The sequence below is a fragment of the Protopterus annectens genome, chromosome 3.part0 (assembly GCF_019279795.1).
Source record: "Protopterus annectens isolate FY-2018-M chromosome 3.part0, PAN1.0, whole genome shotgun sequence".
NCBI lineage: Eukaryota > Metazoa > Chordata > Ceratodontiformes > Protopteridae > Protopterus > Protopterus annectens.
The window spans coordinates 1258604330-1258626366 of record NC_056731.1 but is presented as its reverse complement, the minus strand read 5'-3'; positions in this window follow the sequence as shown (position 1 = coordinate 1258626366).

The window sequence follows — 22037 nt, the reverse complement described above, 5'->3', positions numbered from 1 at the left end:
CACAGGATAGCAGCAGATTTCTTCAGCTCCACCAATTTCATTACACTGACAGGAATTAATTACTTAAAAAATTAATTTTTGAAGTAATTTTCTTTCTAAATATATTGGTTTTATATAGTTCTTGAACTATATCTAAAAAAGAAAGGAAATCTTAACAATATTCCTGTTAGAAATCACTTTGGAAATTTTCCTGTCAGTTTATCAGTCTGAAATGAGTTCCAGTAAGACAAATTCTCAAGACTCCAGCATCAAGAAAGAACTTCAGTCTCTGATAATTATAATCCAGCAACTTACTGCTAAGATGGATAAAATGGATACTAAAATAGACACCTTCATAGAAAAAACTACAAAACAAATAGACTTGTTACATATAGACCTGCAACAACAGAAGATCCAGATGACAGGCATAGAAGAAGCTGTGAATGACATGGAAAATAGAATACAAGAAGAGGAAATCAACATTGAGTTTCTGCTGAAACAAAATACACATTTACAAACAAAGCTGGATGACCTGGAAAATAGATCTAGGCGCAATAACATTAGGATTTTTGGACTGCCAGAAAATATTGAAGGTAACAATATTACTTCTTTTTTAACAACATGGCTCCCTAAAACTTTAGACTTACCAGAAGCATTCTCTTTTGGTATCGAAAGAGCACAAAGATCTATAGCTAATTCTAACTCTAACAAAAGCTATCCTAGATCAGTTATAGTTAGATTTCTATCATCTTTTGATAAAGAGATGGTTCTTAAATCTGCTTGGGCTAAAGCTCCTGTTAAGATTAATGAGACAACTGTGCGTTTTGACAATGACTATTCTTCCATGGTAATAGCTAAAAGAAAAGTTTTTCTGCCACTAATAAGGGAGCTTAAAAAGCACAGTTTAAAACATACCTTCTGTTTCCTGCCAAGCTTAAAATCTTCCTTCCTGATGGTCCTAAAATTTTCGATGACTTAGACTCTGCTTTACTGTTTATCAAAAAAATAAGATTTTGGATAAAATAGAGGAAATGGAATGGGCTAGTCCTTCATTAAAGAGACTGGCAACTGAAACTTCATGGAAGACTTCAGAGAAGAAGAAGAGACTAAAAAACAAATGATTTGTTCTATGTTTTTTTTCTCTCATCATTTTATTTCATTATTAATCTTTTTAAATATAGTTCCTGCATTTCCAAGAAGCCACAAATATTTTGAAAAAGATTTAATCAAAGTTATTCTCTGTGTGCAAAGAAATGTTTTGTTTCATAACTAGTCAAAATATCTGGAGATTTAATGGCAAGCTGTGATTTAACTTGTTTCTCTTTCTGAAAAGGAGAAGTAAGGTCAGTAATTTGATACATTTTCTTTCTTTATCTTTTTTTTTTTCTCCTTTTCTTCTTTTCTTTGTTTAAACAATGACATTCTATTTAGATTATGTAGTGGGTAAAGGGTGGGGGAGGGCAGGGAGAGAAGAGTAATGAAAATTATGATTAATAGAATAATAACATATTTATTTCTTGTAAAAAGTTTATATGTTCTTCAAATGCTATTCCTAATTATACTTTCTTGATTATATTGCTTATGCTTGTTTGTAAATAATCTGTCATGCTTTAACTAATAATAATTAGAACTAAATAATAGTAAATAATATGTTTTATTTTTAACTCTATTAATATAAACAGTAAGTCATATTCCATTGTATATACTTCTTATAGCTTTCTCTTACATTTTTTTTATTTCTACCTTACACCCTTTTACTTTCTACTCTCTTTTTCTTTTCTTTATTAATATATAGAAATGCTTTTGATCATATAGACACAGTAAATAATAAGATTTGCATAAAAATTGAGTTGGGACAAAAATATTGAGTTTTATTACTTATCAATACTTTTGGGCTTAATTTCACTTACATAGAGGCTGTAATAACCTGTAAAATACTTTGTGAAGATTTTGTCATGTTTAGATGCATTTACACTGCTAAATGAATGTTTGTCACTAGTTTTTAATAAGTTTCCCACCAAAATGTTAAGAGAGACAATCTGGGATGTGGGCTGTCTCATGCACAGTGTCCATGAGCTACTTCAAAAGCTTCAACTCTCAGAATTCTCACAGAGAAGCTGAAAGTAGCCAGTCTCACCTTTGACCTAGATATCACACTGACACATCACAGATTCAGGAATGTCACTCTACCAGGAAATAGAAATGATACAAATGCGACTATGTGAAGGAAAATGAACTCTTTAACATCTAAATGTGAGTTATTTTATATAATTACTTAAATATCTATGTTATAATTCATAAAATATGTCAGTTATAATGAGTTTAAATGATACAGTTTCTTGTAGTAAGTAAATGTCTTATTTTAGAAGGCATAGAAAATGAAAAATTTATTCAAGTGTTTTTGAAAATCTACTTAACAGCAGCTTAATAATCTGTGTTAAAAACTTATGTTCCAAACATATACATTACTATAACTCATTTAATTCATCTGATTGACAAGCATAAATAATTTTATAACTCTATTCTGGAAGAAATTGTCATGTGTTATATTTTAAAGCAGTAGTATAGCATGGTTGTAAAATCTGGTTACTAAAATGTGTTTGCTGTGCATTATTTTGTATAAAGCAGACAGATTTATTGTAGGGACAGCAAGTAAGATAGTGCTTGACAAGGACACAACTCAGTGAGATCATATATATATATATATGTATGTGTGTGTGTGTGTGTGTGTGTGTGTGTGTGTGTGTGTGTGTGTGTGTGTGTGTGTGTGTGTGTGTGTGTGTGTGTGTGTGTGTGTGTGTGTGTGTATGTGTATATGCATATGTATATATGTATATGTGTATGTGTGTGTGTGTGTGTGTGTGTGTGTGTGTGTGTGTGTGTGTGTGCGTTTGTGTGTATGTGTGTGTATGTGTATATGCATATATATATCTATATATATATGTGTCTGTGTGTGTGTGTGTGTGTATTTATATATATATATATATATATATATATATATATATGTGTGTGTGTGTGTGTGTGTGTGTGTATGTATATATGTATATAAGTGTTTCCGAGAATCTGCATAACTATGCAGTATGATTTATAACAATTTCTATGAATACAATATTTTATTCTATTGACAATAATGAGTTTGAGTAAATGCTCATATACAAGCAATTCAAGGTTTTTTTTGGAAGCTGTTAATTGCATTTACTTGACAGAAAATAGATGCATCTTAATATATGTAATGTCTGAATCATATTAGCCAAAGTTTTTGATTTAAATGAATGTTAGAACTTATTTTTCTCTCCTCTTGATTTCTAACATCAAGATTATTTGAATGCTATTTGAATACAAGTGTTTTATATTACATGGATGTATATAGTAGTATAAACAGTTTTTTTTTTTAAAAAAAAGGTTTATTTTAGTTTATATGATGCTGTTTTACCAAATGTGTAGTTTTGTCTTGCTAGATAATTGAATTGAAAACTGTTAACCTTAGTTAAATATAACTAGTATTAAATTGATAAGGTGGTAGCTGAGGTACTGCTGCTTAGGGTAGGGGGTTAACTTGAGTGGTAAATACTACTCTAAGTTGGAGTTTATAACTCCAGGCTGGATGCAAGGTTTAATCCTTACATTATTTTCACTTGTTCATTGTTATTTGTATATAGTTTTGACATCCACAATATATTTTGTACATTCATTATCACTACAAACAAAATTGAATCCTATACGAAATCCCATAAGAGATTCAATAAATACAGCTATATTTAAAGGTACACCTAAAGGAGGAGATGTAACATTACTTATCTTGTTATTTGTTATTTTGATCATAAGATTCTTAAGTTTTAAAAATGCCAAATGACATCTTTAAAAGGAATTTCTTTAAACATTAATGGATTGAATAATCCATGTAAAAGGGCAAGCCTAATAAGATACATTAATTTACATAAGGCCAACTTAGTCTTCCTGCAAGAAACCCATCTCTTGAAAAAAGATATTGATAAACTAGCCACATACATACAGTATTGGTTAGTTCAGAGCACACTCAGAAAAAAAGAGGAGTGGCTATTTTATGGAATAAAAGTATGCCCATTCCTAAAACCATTAAGTCTTATCAGGATGACAAAGGAATGTTTTGTATGGTTACAATACAAATTAATGGGAAGACTTACACTTTAATTAATGTATATTGGAAACCTGGAATTGGTATTAATACAGTGAAACATCATCTTGATAAGATCATATCATTCTCTATAGGAGATATTATTTTAGCTGGTGACTTTAATTGTATACTACATGAAAGTGATACTACCACTATAGGAAAAGAAGAATTACATCTAATGCAAAACATTTAAATGATTTTGCTAATTCTTATCATTTGAATGATATTAATAATCAGATAGATTCAAAATCATTACCATACACCTTTTTTCTAACAGATACAAAACTTATTCAAAAATAGATAGGGTCTTTATTTCTAACCAGATGGTAACAGATTTAATTAATTCCAAAATCATTTCATGTCCTATATCTGATCATAATTCAATTGTTTTTGAATTCATGATAAAAAATACTCATAATGTTCAGATCAAAAGGATACCAGCATACTTAACTCAACTAAAAGACTATAAAGAATATATACTTTCAGAAGTAAAACATTTTTAGACATAAATAATACTCCTGAAGTCTCCATTGTTTATGTTTGGGATGCCTTAAAATCATATCTATATGGACAAAGTATCAGATGGTATAATAATAAAAGGAAATCTTGGGACAAGGAATTGTTAGATATTCAAAGTAAATTAGACTCTTATAAACATAATAATAAAGAAAATATTATGGACAAGAAAGTTATTGAAGAAATAAACAAACTAAATGAGAAATACAAATAAATTTTAACTCATAAAGTTAAAATAACTTTAGAGAAATACAAGTTTTTGTCTTATTCAATAAGCCCCAAATACTTACATAGACTTTAAAATAAAACAAAAAGGTTGAATAAACAAAAGCATATCAAAGAAATCTTTTCTCTAAGTAAAAAGAAGAATGTTTCTAGCATACCAGAAATACTAGATGAATTTAGAAATCACTTTCACAAAATTAACAATAATAATATTAACATGGAACCTAAAGATAAAATAAAGGAGTTTATAACCACAAACATGAATAAAAAGCTTAATAAACAACAGATTAAACTATTGGATAAGAGTATTTCATATACAGAAGTTATTACACAAATAAATAAGCTTAAATCAAACAAAGCACCGGGTAATGATGGTATTATACCAGAGATATATAAAATCCTTTCTAAAAGTACATATTCATTAATACATAAGGTCTTTATTTTGGCCCAAACTGAGTTAATAACCCCCATCTTGGCAATATACATTTATTTCACCAATTTTAAAACCTAATAAAGATCCAACTAGATGTTCTTCATATCGGCCCATCTCATTACTTAATGTTGATTATAAAATGTTTATGAGTATTTTTGCTGATAGATTGAAGACAATCATTCCCGGCATTATAGATATAGATCAGACAGGCTTCATTGTAAATAGAAATACTTTTGATAATGTAAGAAGAACTTTAACATTAATAGATTTTGCAAATAGGATAAAGAAAGATTTAACACTTATTAGTCTTGATATAAGTTCAGCATTTGATTCAGTAAGTTAGGACTATCTGTTTACCTTAATGAAGTGCACAAACTTCTCAGATGCATTTGTAAATCTAATTGAGCATTTATACAAAGGAACGTTGGCTTATATTAAGGTAGGAACATATGTTTCACAAAAAAATGCCCATTCTTAAAGGTACAAAACAAGGATGTCCACTTTCTCCACTATTATTCACTTTAGTAATGGAGCCTTGGGCTAATTTGATCAGAAACAGTACTGACATAGAGGGTTTTGAAATAGATGAAAATACAACATCCAAAATTCAACTTTTTGAAGATGATGTTCTAATTACATCAGCAGGATCTAATTCTTCTATGCAGTCTCTATTTGATAACATGATGAATTTTAAAAGTATTTCTGGTTTAATATTCAATGAAGAAAAAACTAAAATACTACCTATATATACACGAAAAAATATTCCCATTACTGATTTTACTAAATATGTACCCAATTCAGGTCAGATAACTTATTTAGGTATAATACTATCTAAAGATATTAAATCTATTATATATAATAATTATAATACCTGTTTTCTTAATATACAAAATCTTTTTAATACCTGGAATAATATGTTTTTTACTATGGAGGAGAGACTTACAATTATTAAAATGATTATATTCCCCAAGATTTTATACTTAATACAATCAATAATACTTCCACCTACAAAAATAATTATCAAGAAACTGAATACACTAATGTTAAATTTCCTATGGGCACCTAATAGACCTAGGATTGCATTAAAGAAACATACTAATGGCTGGTCTCAAGGGGGTATTTCTTTTCCAGACTTTAATTTATATACTATCTCTTCTATTGTAAAAGTTATTACTTTATTAATAGATCAGTCATATGTCACAAAATGGAAAGATAATTGGGAGCTAATTAGTATGCACTTCATGAAAATCTCCTTAACACATAAAAATATGATTGTAAATAACTCCATGTTATGGTTACTAAAGGAATTTTGTACTTCACCTATTACACCTAAACATATGGTTTGTTACCCATTAAATATTATTATTAGTTATCGTAACTTTATATTCATGCACCCTAAGTATAGGGAATGGAATTTTATTGTATTCCCTATAATGTATACTCAGGGTATGCTTTTGTCATCTACTTCTGAAGGAACTAATTTAGCTATAGATAATGATCTAAAGTACTGGGATCAGTTGATATCTGATAATAAAGTTAAAAATCTAGATTTCTTAAAACAAGAATTTGATCTAAGAGAAACTTGCTGGTTAGAGGTTCAGACCTTTAGACAACATCTCATTAATAAAATAGATCTAATGTCTATAACAGTTAAAGAATCTATTCCAACACTGATTGATTACTTGATTTTAAATTTACAACATAAAGTTTCTGATAAAGGTAAACTTTCATACATACATAAAATTATCAGACAAGAAACTTTTTACAGTGTAGATTCATACTGGAATTATTTCACTTCTATTAATGGCGACCCACCAAATCAACAAGATAAACAATATATATTGGAATCTGCTTATAGAACTACGTCTTCCATTGTCTGGAGACTTTATACATGGAAATTTTACATAGATCTTTTATACACCTTTGATGATGAATAAAATAAATAATAAAGATAATTTATGTAAGAGATGTAATGTAGAAATTAATGCTGACTGGGCTCATATGTTTTATGACTGTATAAAATTGAAAGAATACTGGAAGTCAATTAATGAATTTTTGCAGGCTCTTTTACAGATAATTTCATTATTTCTAAATCTCTTATATTATTCAACACACCTGTACCTCAAAGTGTTAAAAAGGTTAAGCTTCCCTTGTTATGGTCTATTCTAGCAGTGGCTAGGAAAATAATAACTAGAAATTGGATTTCAGATACACCTCCTTCGTTCAATGAATTTAAAAATGTTATGAATATAGTGTGCCATATGGAAATAAACACAATTAGGACAAGAACAAATAGAAAAACATCTTATTATATTGTATGGGATAATTTACAAAATTTGTTAAAAAAATTTAAATTTCAATAGCATGGTATTTTAGTTTAATTAATTGATTTGATTGTAGTGGATGTCTTTGTAAATACTTTAGTTGTTTTGTTGAATATTATAATAATACCTATTTTTAATTACTTGTATAAAATTGTTATGATATTTCTCTTATATGTTAAAACAATAAACCTGTTTTGAAAAAAAAATATTTGGAGTCTGCAACTTTTACAGTGCGGGTTCTGTCAGTGAGCCAGTTGGCAACTCATCTTATGACGTAAGGCTTTATACCTAGTTTAGTGAGTTTATCTATAATTCCAGAATGGGGGATGGTATCAAAAGCCTTATCGAGGTCAAGATAGGCTGTGTGAACCACCTTACCCTCGTCTACAGCTTTGGTGACTGCCTCAAAGAAGTCGATCATATTCAGGAGGCATGATCTGCCTTTCACAAACCTGAACTGGGTGGGGTCCAGAGTTTGGAGGTTAGCAATGTCTTTGAAATCCAGTAAACCACATTTTACAAAATTTTGATTATAAAGGTAATAGTACATGCCAATAGCTATGTATAGCAGGTTGATTGACAGAAAGGTATTATTACTGTTTGTATATGTATACTTTTGTAGGTATCATACTTGTTATGTGGGTAACTGGTTTAGCATGACGATGATTATGTCATAAAAAAGTCAGTTGCATATCTCTGATAGAGACAATAGTTTACTGACAATCATCTACACCCCCCATAACCCAAGTATAACTGTAAAACAGAATGTATCGTGAGATATGTATCATAACTTCAAACTCTATTACTAAAGTCATGCAAGTGTATTCATTTCCAGCATATCTTCAGACAGTAGTTCTGCATCGCACTTGAGAATGCATAAGCCAAGACCTTTTAATGTCACACACATGCAGCCCTTATTGAAGTGTAGCACCAGTCACAATTTAAGCTGTAAATCTGTAATGTCTGTCATTGACAAACATGTCTGCTGTGGCAATGAGGGATAATCATCTGTTTGGAAATATATGTATTCCTTTTTACATAGGTTTGAATCCCACAGTGTACAAATTACTTTTAACACTGTGTAAGTCCCAACAAAATGTGTGTCAAGTCAGCCCATTGAACCCTCCAATGTCATGGCTTAAAAGCCAAGCTATTTAGCATTTCAGTGTTGACCAGTGGATAAGGTGTGACCAGGTATAGCAGCACACATGCATAAATCAATGCCAAATGTGACATTATCCTTGCTGTTTCATAAACTCCCTTCCTGTTTGTTTGGCAATATTTCTCTTTACTTACCATCCTGCAGACATGATTGGCATAGTTGTGTGCTTGCTTCCTGGTGGTAAAAATGCAATATCACAAACTGGCATTAAAACATTTCAAGCGCTGTTGGAGGACCTTTGTAGACATGTTTGAGATGGGAAGGATGATGCCAAATTTGGGGCACAGAGCTGGGTTGTGGAGGAGTCAAAAATATTTGTTGCACTCCTTGTGAATCACTATTGTTGGAGGCTGCTTCAGAGGGACTATACAGGGTCTTAGAACAAGACTGAGGCTTGGAACAGCCTAGCCAAGGTTGTCTCTAGTGTGGCTGGCATATCATACACTGGGGAGCAGTGTAGGCACCACTACAGTGACCTAAGAAGGTGCAAGCAGGCACAACTCAATTAGTGGTTGGATGAGTTTAGAACTGCTGACACCCACCAGCCATGTAAGTATACAGCTTAAACAACTTTAAATGATATGGAATGGTATAGATCACCAAGACTGGTATGCATAATGCTTTCATTTCTTCTCTTTTATTTTCTATTTTACAGCTGCAGAGGAAATCTTGGCAAACATGGAGGGATATGCTGAGAGGTTGGAGCGACTCAGAGAGACAAGGAGTATGTATAAAGCACAACTGACCCTGATTGTAATAAATATATCATGATTCCATAGATCAGTATCAAGTTCAGCATGCATATCTTAACCACAACATGAAGCATGCATGCTTTCTTCTGCAGCTCTTGGTAATTGTATTAAGCAAATGTAATAGTGTAGTCAAATTATGTGGGTTCAATTCCCTTACGTAACCTATAGATTCACATTCAAAAAGTATCATTTTTACATTTGAAACTCAGCAATATTGGCTTTAATGCCATGTTGTTAAGTTAATTTGTAATTTCATTAAAATTGTTTGTGGAATATATGCATATTCCAAGGATTACTTGTAACAATTTGCAATCATTTTTAGGGTTATGAGGGCTCTATAGCTACTATAATAAGAAAATAATATTTATTTTAGTAAAGCAAGCATGTGACATTTCATGGTTCTAATCATCATTTTTCTTTTTTGTCTCATCAAACCCCTTCATTCTCTCTCTCTCTCTCTTTTTTTTTTTTGTTGCTTACCTTGAATCATACTGTTCTGATGCCATACCCAGAGGTAGGCCAACCGCTGACCCTCCACCAGTTGCAGCACCAACATCCAGGACCTCTGGGATCCAACCAAAGTACTGCCTCTACAGCTCCTGCACTACCTGGCCCATCCACATCATGTAGCATTGCCCCAGCTGCTGATGCAGTGGGACCCTGCAGGACTATTGCTGGAGGTGGTAATTATGTCACCACCAGGAGCTGCCAGGGATGGTGCATGATGCAGTACAAACTGGTCTTGGTGCCTGCATCAGCTGCCTGGAGAGGTTGCTCTGTCTGTCTCGTTTGTCCTGTTTGTCTGCACTTGCTTCCTCACCTACCATACCAACCTGAACTTTACATCCCTATGTCCCTTCCCCAACATTCCTCTTTTTTTGAAACAAAAAGGGGCACCTGTCTTGCCAAAAAAAATGAGTTCAGTACATAGCTCTCCACTTCACATATGTGTCTTCTTGTCACACTTGATTTCTTCCAATTGGCTATACAACATGACTGAATGGCTAAGCTTCTGGTGTCATTCAAGGGGGATCCAGTATCATTCAGCCTGGGATGACATGATCGACAAACCATGATGCTTTGCCAGAGATGGTCTGCACCTGTCGCCCCTGGGATTCAGGTTACTGGCTAAAGCTCTTGCCACCCCTTGGACCTGTGTGTTGAGAGACAGCCTTACAAGACTATCTGCAAATATATAGAGCTGAGTATATTTTTCTGTATTATTCTGTATTATAGAGCTAAATTGTTGCTTAGATATCTGTTGTCTTAGTGTTCTGCAAATATACAGAGATCAGTATATATTTTTTTGGTTTTATAATTTGCACTCTGATTCCTCACATCTCTGTTAAAACTCCCCCCCACCCCTCCCTGTTCTTGGTTGTAGTTTAAATTTGGTGGCTTTTGCGGTGCCCGCCCCACTATAGATTTGATCTGGGACACTCCCCCAGTCCCATCTCTTTACCACATTCTACCTAATAAACCCTTTCTGCACTTGCTTTTAGTCCTTTTTAATTTAATTACATTTTTTCAAACTGTGTGTGGACTAATATTGCTACATACTCAAGTGTGCCAGCTTGCACTGCATGTGAATTGTTTTTACTACTGTTTTTGCTACTTTTCTGAAAAAAAAATTGTAAGCCTGTTTCCTACCTTTCCTGTAATTAGTGTTCCAGATACAGATTTGCTGTATCCAGGACTATTTGTAAACTTCTGAGCCCCCAAGCCTTTCTGTGTTGGAGGGAAGCCTTCTAGCTTATCAGTTGAAGTGGTAAGCACTAGGTAACCTGTCTATCACATAAGGAGTGGTTCTGACCCAGAATTTGTAGTTATTGGCCGTTTGAGTGGTCTTCCATCTCTCTCAACTTTCTGATTTGAAGGCCTGCATTTTGCACTTGTTTCTGTCCTGTAATTCCTGGGCCCATCTCATTTGCTCACTCAAAAAAAAAAAATCTGCTTTTACTGTATTTGTGTTTCTTCCTACTTTATTTTGCTTTTGCGTCATCTTAAAAGTACTCAATTGTATTTATTACTGCTTGGTGTAACTCATTCTAAGCCTTTTAGTTCAAGCACTTGGGCTTCAGACCAGTTATTTTACATTAGGAAGGTTTGTGGTCTGCACTGTAGTGGCAGGACAGGTAGCTTACATCCTTCTAAGTTGGGAACTGCTGATTGAGGGCTCAGTGTCTGTTATTCTAAAAGTGTATTAATTCTGTTTTAAGCACTTGGGCTTCAGGCCAGTTATTTTACATTAAAAGGGTTCATGGTCTGCACTCTTGTGGTAGGAGAGGCTGGACTCTGCCCTTCTAGCTGGGAATTTCTGGTTAAAGGCTTATAGTGCCTGCATATTTAAACTGCTTCTTACTGAAATTGGTAAACCTTGTTTGCTGTAGCATAGACTAGATCCAGGCCTGCTGAATCTAGCTTTGTTTGTATAACTTGAGCACTAATCCAAGCATTCTTTAAAGTATTCAATTGTATTTATTACTGCTTGGTAGTAACTTGATTAAAGTGTAGCTATCATTCTAAGTGTTTTGGATTAAGCACTTGGGCTTCAGACCAGTTGTTTTACATTAGGAAGGTTTGTGGCCTGCACTGTGGTGGCAGGACAGGTAGCTTACATCCTTCTAAGTTGGGAACTGCTGATTGAGGGCTCAGTGTCTGTTATTCTAAAAGTGTATTAATTCTGGTTTAAGCACTTGGGCTTCAGGCCAGTTATTTTACATTAAGAAGGTTTGTGGTCTGCACTGTAGTGGCAGAACAGGTAGCTTACATCCTTCTAAGTTGGGAACTGCTGATTGAGGGCTCAGTGTCTGTTATTCTAAAAGTGTATTAATTCTGGTTTAAGCACTTGGGCTTCAGGCCAGTTATTTTACATTAAAAGGGTTCATGGTCTGCACTCTTGTGGGAGGAGAGGCTGGACTCTGCCCTTCTGAGCTGGGAATTTCTGGTTAAAGGCTTATAGTGCCTGCATATTTGAATTGCTTATTACTGAAATTGGTACACCTTGTTTGCTGTAGCATAGACTAGATTCAGGCCTGCTGAATCTAGCTTTGTTTGTATAACTTAAGCACTAATCCAGGCATTCTTTAAAGTATTCAATTGTATCTATTACTGCTTGGTAGTAACTTGATTAAAGTGTAGCTATCATTCTAAGTGTTTTGGATTAAGCACTTGGGCTTCAGACCAGTTGTTTTACATTAGGAAGGTTTGTGGCCTGCACTGTGGTGGCAGGACAGGTAGCTTACATGCTTCTAAGTTGTGAACTGCTCATTGAGGGCTCAGTGTCTGTTATTCTAAAAGTGTATTAGTTCTGGTTTAAGCACTTGGGCTTCAGGCCAGTTATTTTACATTAAGAAGGTTCATAGTCTGCACTCTTGTGGGAGGAGAGGCTGGACTCTGCCCTTCTGAGCTGGGAATTTCTGGTTAAAGGCTTATAGTGCCTGCATATTTGAACTATTTCTTACTGAAATTGGTACACCTCATTTGCTGTAGCATAGACTAGAGCCAGACCTGCTGAATCTAGCTTTATTTGTATGCTTGTTGTTTGTTTGCTTGTTATTTCCCTGAAACGCTAATTCCACCTAAAATGTGGCTTTTCAGTGTTTCTGTGGATCCCTAGTGATATCTGCATTGCTTATTGTACTTATTTCCTTGTTTCACTTGAAAGAAAGTTACTGATTGTCGTTTTTGCATTTAAGTTACCTGTAACACATTGCATTTAAGTTACCTGGCACTTGCTCACTAAAGCAATTATATAAGTCAGCACTAAAATATTAAAAGCACTACACCCTCACAAACTCCCCTTGAGTACCTCATTCCCCATTGGCCCTTTTTTTCAATTATAAAGGAATTCCCAATACTATTCTAGCATGTCCAAAGGTCAGTTGTCAATCTCCTCTCGGGTCCAGCTGGTGAATCTGGGAATCTTGAGGCAATGTTACAACTGCCTCATGTACACAGACAACCCTCTCCTCCTCTCAACAAATTCCAACACATGTGAGAGATGCAACCATATAGCCATACTGGAGGCTAAGCTCTCTCAACTCAGTTCTGGCGAAACCAGTCAGGAGGAGAAAAAAACCACACTCACTACAATTCCAGTCTCACATAGACCTACCATGACAGCAAACCAAACACATAAACACACAAAAACATACTTGGAGGCTCCAAATAAAAATCTGCCTAAGCAGCAGAGACCTCCAAAGCAGACACCCAAGCAACTGCTACCCCAAAACAAAACACGTGCAACACATAGCTCACAAAGCCAGTGTGCCGAACAGTCACAGCCCTTAAGGCTAAACAACACACCTGATACACTTGTAATAGGTGACTATCGTCAGACACACTGACATCCCGCTCACCAAGCTGAACAAGGAGAAGGTCACGGTGAGCTGCCTGTCAGGCGCTAGGATCCGCCACATAACACAAGCACTCAGGTCACTCCAAGGCAAGTACAAATATGACTCGGTCATTGTCCATGCTGGTGTGAATGACCTGAGATGTACCTCCCTGGACTACATGAAAAGAGACATAGAGGAGCTCACTGAGCATGTAGCCCAGGCCGGTATGACTCTGATCTTGAGTAGCATCTTACCCTCACCAAGAATGATGCCACAATATGAAGACAAGATGATCAATTTCAACAATTGGCTTAAGTATTGGTATCATTCAAAGGGGATCCAATGCCTGTCAGCCTGGGATGACATGCTCGACAGGCCACGATGCTTCGCTAGGGACGGCTTGCACCTGTCACCGCAGGGCTTTTGGATATTGGCAAAGGCTCTTGCTACCCCCATAGTTTTTTTTTTAGGCAAGGCTCAAAAGACAAACCCACCTTCATAGGTATCACAAGGGATAAGAAACTAAGAGTAATGCTACTCAACGCCAGAAGTCTAAACCTCAAGATGCACTTTTCGAAACTCTCCTTAGCATGGAGAACATTGATATCTGTGCAGTAACAGAAACCTGGTTCAAGGCTCCTGAGAGCATCCCAGCACTACCAGGTTATACCTCATACCATGCTTTTCGGCCCCAAAACTTGGACCGAACCACAAAAGGAGAGGGAGTATCAATATTCTCAAAGATACCCACACCTCCAGGTTGGTGGCACAGCACGAAGCATCAGAGACTATCCATGTGCAACTAACAGTGGGTAAAACTGCCTTCCAGTTTATAGCCTGCTACAGACCACCCTCCCAAACCCAGGAACCCCACTCGGCCTTCCTGAGAACACTGGAAAATATGAAGGTCTCTCCAAACACCATTATATTGGGCGACTTCAACTACCCAAACATAGACTGGGAGCATTACTCTAGCTCCAACACCCTAGCCCAAAGGTTCCTAGAATTTATAAACTCAAATGCTATGGAACAACTTGTTACCACTCCCACAAGACAGGAAAACATTCTGGACCTGATCGTCACCAACATGGGGACTATATGCTCCAGACCAGAAGTGTATCCCTCACTGGTAAGATCAGACCATAAACTAATCTCACTGGATATTCACATCCTGACTCCACCCCCTGCCCTGAAAACCACAGTGAAAAACTTCTCTAAAGCAAATTTCACACTCCTCAAAACCGAGGTGGAATCCTTCAAAGCCCCCGGGCCTGTGAAAAATACGGCCCAGACCGCAGAATCCTTTATAAACGCATTCTATGAACATGTTCAGGAATGCATGGATCATGCAATCCCAAATAAAACCAAGACCCAATCCTCCAAAGGCAGACGTCCTCTCTGGTGGACCCCAGCCATAAACAAACTATATAATAGAAGGAGGAAGCTACTACATGATAGAGCAAAATCCCAAAAAGGGAAGGCATCTCTGATCAGTATTAGCAAAAAACTACGGGCACTCATAAAATCGTCTAAGGCCAGCTTCGAGAGAAAAATTACACAGGACACTAAGGATAATCACAAGGCTTTCTTTAGTTATGTTAGGAACCTGGGTGGGAATTCCCAGATATGCTCAGAATTAGTCCAAAATGACAAAAAATACACCGAACCCACAGACATTGCCAACATCCTAGCTGACAGGTTCAGCACAAACTCCCCCCCCCACCACAAGGGCAAATATTTATCCTAGCAGAGTGCTGCCCCCCTGACATCTCAGATGCTCAGGTAAGAGCTGCCCTCTCCAAAGCAAAAAACACAGCATCAATGGGACCAGATGGTGTCCTGGGCTGCGTCCTACATGAACTCTAAGAAGAGCTAAACCCAAACATAAAACTACTGTTCAATCTCAGCCTTACGACAGGATATGTACCCAAAGAGTGGCGTACAGCAACAGTGGTCCCTCTCCACAAAGGTGGTGCCTCAATGGATCCTGGATACTATTGCCCCATAAGCCTGACTAGCTTGGTCTGCAAAGCTATGGAAAGGATCATCATGGACCTCATAAATAAAGATATTGGGGACCTACAGACACTGGATCCTACCCAGTTCGGCTTTGTTAAGGGCAGATCCTGCCTCTTAAACCTGGTTGATTTATTTGAAACAGTCACCAAGGCCATTGACGAGGGAAAGGTGGTCCACACAGCCTACCTGGACCTCGAAAAAGCCTTCGATACAATACCCCACTCAGGCATTATAGATAAGCTCACCAGCTTAAATATAAACCCCTATGTCACTAGATGGGTTGCAAACTGGCTCAAGGACAGAACCCACATGGTTAGAATTGCTGGAGCCATGTCAGACTCCAAACCAGTTACAAGTGGCATCCCACAAGGCTCAGTCCTGGGACCTCTGTTGTTCGGTATATATTTCTTGGAGGTACAGGCCAACATGGAAGGACTGTGGCTGACCAAGTTCGAAGATGAATGCAAACTGGGCACCATAATCGACTCTCCAGCTGACACAAGCATCCTCCAAAAGGGCCTCATAGAAACAGACAACTGGTGCCAGAGCCATGGCCTCAAGCTAAATGCCAAAAAATGTATAGTCACCCCCTTTGGCAAAAACAAAGTGCCCACAAATTACCACATAGGTAGTAATCCATTAAGTACAGAAGTAGCAGTTAGGGACCTGGGGACCCAAGTTGATAGCAATCTCTCATTTGACAACCACGTGGCCAAAGTGGTTAGAAAAACATTTTATATAGCCCACCTAATCATGAAGGGATTCACATCTAGATCAGGGGAGGTCATTGTGCCTCTTTACTCATCCCTCATCAGGCCCATAATTGAGTACAATGCCCCTTTTGGGATGTACCTTACCAGACACCTGCAGCAACTAGAAAGACCCGAAAAGTACCTCACCAAGAGGATCAAAGGGCTCAGACAGATGCCATATGCTGCCCGGTTAAAGAAACTCCAGCTCTACTCAGTGGCATACTGCCTCCTCAGAGGCAATCTGTGCCTGACGTATAAAGCCATGTCCAACCCGGAATTAACGGACATGCTGCACCTCAGAAAATCCAAATCCCATCGAGCTATGCGCTCAAGAGACTTGAACCTCAGCACTGAAATAAATAGGACATGCTGAAGGGACAGATTCATAACCCAGAGGCTCCCTTCACTCTGGAATAAAATCCCAGTCCAGGTTAGGCAGAGTCCCTCATTGACTCTCTTCAAGAGGAATCTTGATGAGTGGATGGGAGATCGTAGGCTTACCCTGGGTATCACTTCTGTGTCACTGTTAGACAGAGGCACAGTATACTAACCTCGAAAAAGGGCATAGCAAAATTAATTTAAAATGGGTGGCGAAAGCCAAACATACTCTGGCTAGGCTTATAAATGCCCTAGGGCAGATAGCCTAGTATGAACCTATGAACCTATGAACCTATAGAGTGCCTTTTTTAGGTAAGGTTCAAAGGACAAAACCATCACTGTAACAGATACAAGCGTGCAAAATCTGAAGGTAATGCTACTCAATGCTAGAAGTCTAAACCTCAAAATGCACTCTCTCAAGGCACTCCTAAAAATGGAGAACATCGATATCTGTGCAGTAACTGAGACCTGGTTCAAGGCTCCAGAGAGCACCCCTGCAATTCCAGGCTACAACTCTTACCACACTTTTTGGCCACCAAACCAGGACCAAAACACTAAAGGTGGAGGAGTGCCCATATTAACCATATTAACCAAGGATATTCACACCTCCAGGCTAGTTGCCCAGCACAATGCATCTGAAATTCTCCAGGTGCAACTAACACTAGATAAGACTGCAATCCAAATTGTAGCTTGCTACAGATCCCCCACCATGCCCCAAGAGTTTCACTACACCTTTCTAAACATACTGGAAAATATTAAGATACAACCAAACACCCTGCCATTAACTGGGAAAAATACTCGGGTACCTACACCTTTTCCCAACGGTTCTTGGAATTCATAAATTCCAATGCCCTGGATCAACTAATCCATTGTCCCACCAGGGGCTCCAATATCCTAGTCCTGGTCATTACTAACATGGGAGATAGATGCTCCACACCAGTGGTCTCCCCCTTATTGGTTACGTCTGATCATAAGCTAATCACCCTTGATATCCACATCCCACCCCCACCCCCCAGTAAGGAAACCTCCATAAAAAACTTCTCCGAAGCCAACTTCATGCTACTCAAGTCAGAAGTGACAAAGTTCATGACACCCATGCAGATGGGAGCTGAAGGTTCGACTGCTGAATCCTACACTAAGGCACTGTACGAGCACATCCACTCGTGCATGAATTGTGCCATCCCAAATAGAAACTAGATGCTCTCTTCCAAAAAAGGAAGCAAATCTGGTGGTCCCCTGTCATAAACAAACTATACAACAGAAGTAAGAAACTGTTGCAGAAAAGAGGAAAATCTCAGGATGCAAAAAACTCCCTTACCAGCCTCAGCAAGAAGCTGAGATCCCTCATAAAATCCTCGAAAGCTAGTTACGAAAATAAAATTGCCAAAGATTCCAAAGACAACCACAAGGCATTCTATAGTTATGTCAAGAATTTAAATGGCAATGCTCAGATCTGCTCTGAGCTACAACAGAATGGCATTAAGTATACTGATCCCAAGGATTTTGCCAATATCCTGGCAGATCAATTTAGTGCCAACTTCACCCCCTCTCACCCCCTAAAGGGCCCATCTCAATACCAAAAGATTGTCAAATTCCGGTAATCACGGCCACACAGGTACAAACTGCACTCTCCAAAGCTATGAATACAGCATCCATGGGACCAGATGACATGCCAGGCTGTGTACTACATGAACTACAAAATGAACTGTCATGTTTAATCATAGCCTCACCTCAGGCTCCGTACCCATTGAGTGGTGCACAGCTACAGTTATCCCACTCCACAAGGGGGGGATCCACCTTGGATCCCGGGAACTACCATCCCATCAGTCTGATGAGTCTGATCTGCAAGGGCATGGAATGCATTATCATGGAACTTATAAGCAAAGACATTGGCAACCTTCAAACACTGGACCCCACCCAGTATGGGTTCATGAAGGGCCGATCTTGTCTCCTGAACCTGATTGACTTCATTGAATTAGTCTCCAGAGCTGTGGACGAGGGTAAGGTGGTCCACACAGCCTATCTGGACCTTGCCAAGATCTTTGACACCATCCCCCACTCTGGAATCATAGATAAACTTACTAAGCTGGGTATAAATCCCTACGTGACTCAATGGGTTGCCAACTGGCTTACTGATAGAACCCAGACTGTAAAAGTAGCCAACTCCAAATCCAGCCCCAGACAAGTGACAAGTGGAGTACCTCAGGGTTCAGTCCTGGGACTGCTCTTGTTTGGCATCTACTTCTCTGAAGTACAGGCCAACACTAAGGGACTCTGGCTAACAAAGTTTGCAGATGACTGCAAACTGGGAGCCATTATTGAATCCCCAAATGATGTGGGAAACAGAAACAGATGCTTGGTGTCAGAGCCATGGGCTCAAGCTTAATGCCAAGAAATGTATAGTTATCCCCTTTGGGAAAAAAACATGTACCCATGAATTACCACATAGGTGGCAGTACAGTAAACACTGAAAGTGTGATGAGAGACTTAGGGACACAGGTGGACAGTGGTCTCACCTTTGATAACCACATCACCACAACAGTCAGGAAATCATTCTATGTGGCACACCTCATCACTAAGGGCTTTTCATCCAGAAAAAAGGTCATTGTCCCACTGTACTCATCCCTCATTAGACCCATTATAGAGTACAATGCCCCATTTGGTATGTGCCTCACAAGACATCTGTGACGGCTTGAAAGGACGCAGAAATACTTTACTAAAAGAATCACAGGCCTAAAGCAGATGCCCTATGCTGACCATCTAAAAAACTCCAGCTATACTCTGTGGCAGGTCTATATTATAACATCAAAGTCTTAAAACTTCAAATTCTATAATATTGAACCCTATGCACTGAACGCTGAAAACAGCGAAGCTGCAGAATATCGAATACTTTCCTAGGGAAAGTATTCAGTGGGCTGTTTCTGCAGCTTTGCTATTTTCTTGACTGTGGAGCAAAGGTTACGGACTGGGTTAAGGTAAGTGTGCGAATGAAGGTGAGTGTGCGATAGGGACCTTAGGGTTAGGGAGCGGGTAAGGTGACTGTGTGGTAGTTGTGCACCTTAGGGTTAGGGTTGCGTTAAAGTAAGTGGATAGCTAGTAGTGTATGTATGGTTTAGTGTAGGGTTTTGTGAAGCGTATGTGTGTGGATTATTTAGTTTGGTGTGCTTGTGTTGTGTGTATGTTTGTCAGAACAGCAAATTTTTTTCCCTGGGAAAAATTTGCTATTCTGACTGTTCGATTTTCTGGAGTTTCGATCAAATGGGTTCGATATTATAGCATTCAAAGTTTTAAGACTTCGATGTTATAATATAGACCCCTTTGTGGCATATCGTCTACTCAGAGGCAATCTCTGCTTAACATACAAGGCCATGTCAAACCCTGAGCTGTTGGACATGCTCCACTTAAAGGAATCCCAATCCCTCAGAGCCACATGCTCCAGTGATCTAAACCTTGTCATCACAATGAACAAAACATGCTGGAGGGATAGGTTTCCTTTCCCAGAGACTCCCCATACTCTTAAATAGACTGCCCATACATGTCAACCAGAGCACCTCCTTGGTCCTCTTCAAAAGGAACCATGACGATTGAATGGGAGATAGGAAACTCACCCCGGGGATTACTTCAGTCGTCCTGCTAGACAGGGGTCCAGGGAAGTAAATATTGTGGGAAGAAATATCCAGGGAACTGTTATGGCTAGGCTTGTATAGGCCCTAGGGCCGATAGCCTAGTACCAGCCTATGAACCTATGAATTGTTGTCACTTGTGTGTTGAGGTGACAGTCCAGATTCATCAGATTTTCTCTACATGTGCACATTACCGTGTTGAAGAAGTGGAGATCTATGTTTTTTCCTAATTCCGTCCGGCAAATTCTTTTATTGCTTCCCTTTTTTTCTTCCCCCTGCTTGCCCTTCATGTCACGACTTTTTTATCTACCCCATTTTCATACTGTTAATCTGGTCAAAAAATAGAATCCTGCACGATGCACATGGACAGAAATGGCCATAATAAAGCCTTCACTTTTTGTCCTCTGCATTTGTTTGAAGTTTGGCATCGCACACTAATGCTGAGTGGTGGTGAATGACTGCTCATGTCTTATGGAAAAACCTGGTGAGTTTTTGCCATTGTCCTTACTAATCTGCTTATCTCCATGCAATGCTGCTTGAACATGCTGCTCTATAGGAATACAGAGTTAAGGCAGAGTAAAGGACTACTTTGAAGCACTTAATCTGACAGTTCTGTACACTGCTGGATATAACAATGTGTAACTTTCTATGTAGAGTGTTGACATAAATCATTTGCCTGATGTTTTTCTTTTGCCCATAGCATCAAGGGTTTGATTCCAGATGCCTCTTACATCATTTCTTCCTGTGATGTTATGTGGCAATGATATGTTTAGTTACCCACATCTTAAAATTTGCCTCAGTTATGAGTTCCCATGGAGATATACTGGATACTGTCCAAAACAAATTATTTGCATTGACATCCATCCCCACAACTATGACATTTATCCACCCTTGCTCTGCTTGTCATAACCCTGCTGTCCCTCCCCTAACCCTTCTGTACCCCTATGTCAGTCACTTCATGCTACAGAGCATGGCAGCTTAATAATGAGAACACACCAAAAACATGTTCATGAATGTTACATGACAGAAAGCATTGTTATGTGTATGTCCATTTCTCCTTGTATGCACCCCTTCACTTCCATCCCTCTTTACAGGTGTGTATCTATTAGGATGAGGGAAGTGCATGTTACAGGGGCGGCTCGTGGTATCGGACTGCCGGACTGCAGCCCTCTCAGCAAAAAAAAGAAAAAAGTACTTTTTAGTTTAATTATTTTTTTTTTTACTGTCTCAGACAGTTCAGTTGACTTAGTTACTCGTCTTTCAAGTCCCTGCCTCGGCGAGTACGTGCATGCACACTTTGACCACTTCAGGTTGCGGCGGTTTTAAATAAAGACTTTTTTTTTTCTCTTTGTTTCTGCTGCAGCCCGGAGAGCAAATTAAG